This window comes from Lepisma saccharinum, chromosome 6 (genome assembly GCF_977018435.1).
Source record: "Lepisma saccharinum chromosome 6, izLepSacc3.1, whole genome shotgun sequence".
Taxonomy (NCBI): Eukaryota; Metazoa; Arthropoda; class Insecta; order Zygentoma; family Lepismatidae; genus Lepisma; species Lepisma saccharinum.
In genome coordinates, this window is record NC_139234.1 from 54,669,750 (window position 1) to 54,678,262 (window position 8,513).

Genomic DNA, 8,513 nt, shown 5'->3' on the forward strand with positions numbered 1-8,513 from the left:
TAAAGAATAAAGACAAACCTGAAACAAGATATAAATAAAAATAAATTCTTTAGGACTGAGCTAGTGTGCAATCGTAAATGACATCATCCACTGCCTATTTCCTCGTATCTGTTATTCCACCACTCTGTTTCTGATCCAGTGCATTAAACACTAACTATGAAGCGGAGTGGTTACCGCAGCGCGTTACGCCGCCAGGGGTCACTGGCTCGAACACCGGCCTGGACATGGGTGTTTTTGTGAGTGTCCCTTCATCAGTTTCATCATATTATCATTATCTTCATCGTCGCGATTAGCCAAAAGTCACGCTAAATAACAAAAATCAAATCAAACCACTAGCCATTGGAAAACATTTAAAAAATAGGTGTATATCGCAGAGAAAGCATGAAAATTAACACGAAGATTAAGAAAGAGAATAGGAAGTGAATGAATTGTAGAGGTAAACAAGAAATATAGGCACGACACGACAGGTGAAAATCGAATTGTTAAAAGAATAAACAAATTACAGTAGGTAAAGAGAATAAAGAAAGTGGAAAATAGATATGAAAATAAAGAAGCGAAAAATTACTGTCAAAATGTGGTTTAATGGTGACAAGCAGACAGCTAAGGCAGGAACCGCTTTCCGTGGTAGAGTGGTTATCACCTGTTACAGTTCGAAAACCGGGTACTACGTGGGTGTCTTTTTGTGTCCATCGCATATTTCATCAATTGAGTGTGTTCGCAAGGCTACCACCATCTACAATATACAGTAAGTTTATATTAGTATTACTACATATTTCGATGATATTTCCTGAACTTTGAACCCCTGGTCTCAGCCTCAGCACGTCCTTGGTCCAAAGTCCACTTTATGCACAGTAAGGCTAATCGGGACTGGACAAACAGTTTAAAGTCGGATACGAACCACTGTGTGCCTCCACTGGGTATCGTACCCGGGAACCCTTGATTACAGGGTGACGACGTTGCCACCGCATCATCGAGGGACTCGATAGAACATACGGGTAAAAACTTATTTGTGCTTAGGAAATTTTGTTTGACTTGGCTTATTTTACTTCGCTTTTTTGCTGATTTTGGCTAATCGCGAAGATATGATGTAATTGATGAAGGAACAGTCGCTCAGGCTGGGATTCGAACCCGAGACCCCTGACGTTTAGTGCCGTGTGCTAACCACTCCGCCACGGAGGGCGGCTTGGGAAATTTTGAAATATGAGGATGCAGAGCGTGGGAATGGACATGTATGGGAAGGGGATTCACTGTCTCCCCTTTAATTGAAACTCTGGTTACAGCACTCTTATTAAACGGAAATGGCTACCCTTTTTTGTGTTCAATGAGAAGAAGAGGCAAGCAAAAAAAAAAAATGAAACTCTTAGCCCTGAGGGCATGTCCGCTTCGCAGTACAATTATCCAGATGTCGCCCTTTTCGCTTTTTAATTATCTTCGTTGAGGCTGCATCAGCGTGCTCTAATCACAGGCATGAACTGCCTATTTGTCGAAGGACAAAGCCGACTAACAGGTTCATCTTACGTTGGAGAACAAGGGAAAGTGAAGGAGGGGAGGTTTCAGCTTTCAGACTGCCCACTGCTAATCTACATCCGGAGAGCCAAAGAAGTGTTCTGGCCCGGTCAGGTTTCAAGGTCACTGAGATACCGTGGATACGCCCGGCCCGCGGGCGATGCATACTTCCAACCCAAGGTTACGTCATGTTTTTTTGCTGTTATCGGACCCATCGAAGACGAAACGAACTCGGCACTGTTGTCACATCTAGAGCTATCTCCTTTCCGATAAGAAAGAGGCAAAATGTCAACGCATGCCGGAATATGGCTCTATTTGATTTGAAGGTGTTCGTCAATTTGTCCACGGTTATACGACGTTGCAGCAAGGTGAAGGACGTCTCACAGACACGCCCATTTTTATAGCCACAACTTCAGCATGGGGAAAGTGTTAAGCAATCAAGAACGTAGCTACGGAACCATAAAAAGTGGACATGCTGTTCAACAATCATATATTCAGGACTGGACTTTCAGTTCTAAATAATATCCGAACACTAGTATACTCCCAATGAAAACGTAACATGGACCATGTTGATGTTTTTTCATGTGTTGAGAGTAATGTGAAATTGCAGGCAACTTCATATTTCATATTGCTACTTTAAAACTAACTATAAATTCTTAATTTCTGTTTCTCTCATTCGTATTTTGAAATATTAATACGAAATCATATCAAATAAATAGCCGTCTATCATCGGTTAAATGAAGTTATAAAAAAAAAAAAAAATAATTGATTGCTTTAGTTTATTTTACTTTCCTTTTCTGCCATTTTTGGCTAAGTCTGAAGAGGATATGTTGAAATTGATGAAGGGACACTCACAAAGAACACCCACGCCCAAGTCGGGATTCGAACTCGGGACCCCTGACGTCGTAGCGCGCTGTGTGAATAACAAAATTAATACCGAGAAAGAGATCAGATCATAAAGAAAAATTGGAAAGAATGTGAAACGACAAGGATAGAAAGACACAAGAGGAATAGAAAGAGGGGAAAGTATGAAGATAGCAGTGAGAGAAAGAGAAACATAGCCAAAAGATAAAGATAGAGAGGAGAGAGCAGACGAGATAGAGAAGTGCACAATAACAGGGAAAGAGTAGTATAAGGAGATAAAAAGGAAGGCAGAGGGGAGAAAAAGAGAGACACATATAGAAAAGAGAAATATCGGAGATGGAAGAGAGAGAAAGTACCAGTAATTCTTCAATGAATGCGTTTAGTAGAGAATACAACAGATGATCATGGACCAGTGGCGAGGTGTGACATTTTTACGTAGTCATCGCAAGATTTGCCGAATGTCAGGATCGATATTTTAACCGGGAAGGAGGGGGGGATTGCAATAATTCTGCGGGATAAACGACAAGGTCATTGCCCTTTCAAATTTAAAAGCTCACTGCAATACAATAGACCTATAAACGACAAAGGAATAATAAAATAAAATAAGCTGTCCCATACGATGAGAATTAATAAATTTTATTAATTTGCATTCCTTCTGTAATTAAATATAACAAATTGACATGAATGAATTACGAAGTAAAATAGTACCTGAAACCCCTTGAGAGGATAGGTTTTCATTTCCTTGTTTATTTACTTTATTCCTCATATTTGATCGTTAACTTTACCGTGCCAATGGAAGAAATTATGATAACGATATACAATAATAATCATCTATTCTAGATTTGATTTTTTCAAAACTATACTCTAATCTTTCTATATCATGGAAGCCAGATTGATACCTGTTCACGGTACTGTTTATATAAAACAGTACAAGTTTACGAGAAATGATTAGAAATTATTATTATCGGTGATATGAGGCATTCGACTGAAATTCGCCCTCCCAACTGTAACTTCTGTATTTGCCACTGTCCGTGAATCAGTGGTGTAGGCTTTTTGTCACTTGCAAGACATATCTATAGTATATAGCAGCATTAAAACGGTCGTTTCCGTCATCAATATTAAGTTTGCTAATGTGGATTCATGCTAATATGAGTGTTAGAGAAGTAGTAATTTTTAGAAGAGAGGTCTGAGTAGCAATTGGGGGTTTTACAAAAGTTGCTACTTCCTTTAAGTTGTGGTGCACCTTAATTATTTCCACCTTTTTACCAGCTCTCAGTAGACATGTAATATCTCAGGATTGGGGCTCTTTGGCTGAAAGTGTAAAGGTCGATATTACATAACTACGTTCTAGCGGAGATGGGTAACATTGTAAACGTAAAATACCGTATTTCGTATTTACCATTTTAGCCTTCGTTCTAAAGTTGATCAAAGAACAATGTGGCAATCGAGGGTCATTTTAAGTGGAGTCTTCATTTATCACTACGGTTTTCCCCAGTTCTTTATTGCTTTCATTTGAAAATTTTGATTTTCTCAAAATTTCGGGATGGACTGTATCCCCAGCAGCTTCCCCCTTCCATACGCCAGTGTAGATAGAGAAAGGCCGTGTTGAAAATTGGTCGGTATTCGAATACCGATCGGTTGCTTGGGAATGATTTTGACATCTTTGCCCTGTAAGTCACATGGTACGCTCCCTCGAATTCGCATATTAGTGGCTGATGTGAGCGGACAAATAAATAGATACATATTCTATAATAAATAAATATGTTCCATATATCTAGGGGTAATATGTAAGTACTATGTAATATAATATAAGGAGTATGGAGACTTTCACGGACACCATCTATATATATGTTCTACTCATTGGCACAAAAAAGTTTACACACAAGCGCGAGCGCACATCTCTGACTTTCTCTGTTTCGCTACTTATTTCTGTCTAATCCAGTGATTCTCTCAATATTTATCTCATGCGTGGGATTTTTTATAGAGTATATCACCGTGGGCTAACCCACCCTCACAAGCCCAGTGACGACGTCCGCGAGGTGAAAAGAAAGTATTTTCATCTACACAAGGGCATAGATGCAATATTTGCTTTAGTGTTTGAAAGATAACATAGCATGATGAATGTATGAACTTTACGTTCGTGTCTATCCGGTAGCGTGGCCGAGCGGTCTAAGGCGCTGGTTTAAGGCACCAGTCTCTTCGGAGGCGTGGGTTCGAATCCCACCGCTGCCACTTACTTTTACAAGTTCATATAATATGGTTGGGTTAAAATGCGAGTTGCGATAGATCTTTCCTTTTAATCTACGTTTGTGAATGAGATTTTGAAATTATAGTTTTTTACCGTTTCAGTCAAAAAGAAATGCTTTTCTTTCGACTGTTGTTGTTATGTATTCTGTTCGTGTAGTAATGTGTCTTGTCCAGTAATTTCGTAAATGAAAGACCCGGTGGAGGCACAAGTGGTTCGGATCCCACTTTAAATTGTAGGTCCAGTCCCGAGTAGCCTTACTGTGCATAAAGTGGACTTAAAACAGCAACTCGTAAATGAAAGAACCGACCTCCGTGAGGGAGTGGTTGGCTCAGCGCGCTAGTGCGCCAGGGGTCCCGGGTTCGTATCCTTGTGAGTACCATCATCACTCATCGTCGCGATTAGCCAAAAGTGGCAGAACAAAGCGACGTAAAATAACCAAAATCAATCAAAAGTGAAAGGATTCGCTTTACTAGGGTAATATTTTACCATTTCTTCATGTGTTTATTAATTTTTAAAGCTGTGTCAAAGATAAGTGGCGACACTAAGGTGTGGGCTCCATGCCCCCTACCCCACAAAAGCGGCTGCTCCGCCATTTTTTAAATATCTTCATTATCAATGTATATAATGGCACGATCATTACCATATTAATATTGTAACTTCCAAACTTCTGAAAAATTTTGTGCACCTCCATCAGTTGTCATCTGCCCCCACCCTATTCTTATTTTTTCGGAGTCACTACTGCCCCCCTTTCTCCCCACTATCTGCACACTGCCAGCTGAACGGCAGAGGCATAACGAAAGCAGCGTTTCTCCCTTTAAGAAAACATGAACAGTTTGTAAATTAAGTTCTGAAACGTACACAGAACGTGTACAAACAGGTTGGCCGACATAAAAAAGCACGGCGTATTTCAATCACGCCACAGTATTTCTGTTTGTATTGCGTTTGATCGCACGTCTGTTTAATTTTAAAAGGCATTTCAGGGTCGCAAGAAGACGCATGTAGTAAGAATTCTGATATGCTGGAGAAGGAGGAAGGATGATAATCTAGATCACCAAGACCAAGACGCCTTTATGTATATTCTGAGAAGTCACTACTACGCACTGGCCACATCATGTTTATATCTTCTGGGAAGCTCCTGGGTTTAGATGTTAGTGTTGTGTGCTGCAAATGGATGATATTCAACTTGACGTCATCATCACGGAGTGCACTTTGGGGTCGGGTAAACAGATTCGCATGTGTTGAGGAAAGCGTATAAGCCTTCTTACAGCGAGAAAATTGGCGATATAGTATGTATTATGCATACACATTCCTCATATCAGCACGATAATCATCATACCTTGAATCACTTCGTCAAAGACCAAACGCACAATGCTTACCCGGCATGCTTTCAACGCAGGATCTGATCTGTTTGCTTGAAGTATAACGATGAAGCGCAGGGGTGCTCATCCCCCCCCCCCCCCAAGGCCCATGACGTACTCCCCCCACGAAGGTAGGACATTTATGCCGAACTAATTACTCAAATTATTTTTGTCAGACAAAATTTGCGGAAAAATATAATACCAGAGGTGCAACCTCGAATTTTTGTCTTGGGGGGGGGGGCAAGTACCAGGATAAACGTACCAATAATAAAAATAATAATAGTGGCTTCATTAATATTATTACTACTACTAGTACTACCAGTAGTAGTATCAAAGGCGTTATTATCCTCATAAATTACGCAAGAAGATGCATTTGTTTGTAACAAACGATTTGAAATATTTTTCAACACCATCAATTTCACATTAGCTAATAATGGAAATCAAGCCACAAACTGTATTTTTGAATGGCAAAAAATGAGTGATAAATGCATTCCGAAGATACATGTGTACCTTTCATGTACAACACATGTTTTACACATATGCAACATGGAGCGACATAAATAAGAAAATACATATGCAACAAGCTAACACTAAATTGTGTACAAGTAGTGGGATTGGCTATATAACCAGGACAGGAAAGTATGAACCCCCCCAAGCAGATTTGCCTACACTTAAAACAAGCTCAACATGCCCATAAGAGTTTTTTGCTCAAGTGTGGAACCCTGTCTAATCCAAGATTTTTGTAAAAAATGACCTCGGGAATTTCTCGGAAAGTATGAACCCCCTCAGATTGATTTGCATACACTTATAAAAGGCACTTCTGTGAGATTGTTGTCTATAAATTTGTTAAAAATATGCTCTTCTTGATATTGTATGATATCTTAAGTATAGTAACTGCTATAGTGCCCTAGCATGTATAGATTTCAAAATATTGTTAATATTGCATTTTTCAGAAAATTCTATTTATAAAAATTAGGCATTTACAGCTTAAATATTGCATATATCAGGAAAATTATAGAGACATAAAATATAAAGAATCATGCCTAGAATATGTCTACAAAATTTCAAGTCTCCAGCACTGATAGTTTTTGAAAAATCTCAAATTCAAAAAATTATCGATTTTTTAACAAAACTTCTAAACAGCCTCTAGATTTCAAATATGCAACCCCCATGCACCTATCTTGAAAAATAGGCAAGTTATTCAAGATCTAGAGAACAACAAGATATTTTGAAAAATTTATAGAGATCAAAAAGTTGCATCTTGAAATGCCCAGGCCAAAGCAACAAACCCCATGTCTCTAGGATTCATGGTTCCAGAGATAATCAAAATTCAAAAAATTATCGATTTTTTCAAAATTTGAGTATGTTGCTCTGGGGGCCATGCAGAGTCACCCCCATAAATATAATTGGCCTAGGATCAAAACTAGTGAAAATTGCAAAAATAAAATAATCGATTTTTTCAAAATTTCAGTATGTTGCTCTGGGGGCCATGCAGAGTCACCCCCATAAATATAATTATCCTAGGATCAAAATTAGTGACAGAATGCAGAAACAAAAATTATAATAGGGCTTGGATATAGCTACCAGCCACTATATTTTTATTTTGAACACAGCACTTAAAACTAAGTCAAGATGCACCCCCACCCCCCACCCACACCTACCCACCCCTACCCACATCCCCACCCACCCACATCCATACATATTTACTTCCCGGTCCGCTTCTATTGCATCATGTTGTGCAATATTAATTGATTAAATAGTTATGACATAATGTGATGATGTGGTGTTTTCTGATTGGTTTAAATAAGCAGTGTTTCTATTGGCTCTGTAAATCTATATAAGCCAGGGCACAGTGCAGATTCTTCACCATTGCTGGATCGGCAGTGGAACCCACAAGTGGGGGGCAGAACCTGAACAGGCTCCACCAAAGTATAGGAGACTTGAAGCATATAATTTGGCGGAATAACCCAAGTAAGGTCATAGAAACAATATACACTGATACAATAAAAGCCAATTTTTGGCAAAAAGGGGGGGAAAGGGGGGGAAAAAAGGGCCTGCGGCACGGCCAGTTCCTCTGCAGGGATCAATACTCGGGGCAGTTTCTCAGATTCCCGCGCCGCGGAGCTGCGGCACGGCCAGTTCCTCTGCAGGGATCAATACTCGGGGCAGTTTCTCAGATTCCCGCGCCGCGGAGCTGCGGCACGGGCAGTTCCTCTGCAGGGATCAATACTCGGGGCAGTTTCTCAGATTCCCGCGCCGCGGAGCTGCGGCACGGCCAGTTCCTCTGCAGGGATCAATACTCGGGGCAGTTTCTCAGATTCCCGCGCCGCGGAGCTGCGGCACGGGCAGTTCCTCTGCAGGGATCAATACTCGGGGCAGTTTCTCAGATTCCCGCGCCGCGGAGCTGCGGCACGGCCAGTTCCTCTGCACGGATCAATACTCGGGGCAGTTTCTCAGATTCCCGCGCCGCGGAGCTGCGGCACGGCCAGTTCCTCTGCAGGGATCAATACTCGGGGCAGTTTCTCAGATTCCCGCGC

At 40.6% G+C, this 8,513-nt stretch overlaps 1 non-coding gene across 1 annotated transcript; it reads left to right on the plus strand.

The window, feature by feature from the left end:
* Positions 1-4,520: 4,520 nt before the first annotated feature.
* TRNAL-AAG (transfer RNA leucine (anticodon AAG)) lies at positions 4,521-4,602 on the plus strand. The gene has a single exon. It is a non-coding gene; the product is annotated as a tRNA-Leu (tRNA).
* The last annotated feature ends 3,911 nt before the right edge of the window (positions 4,603-8,513 follow it).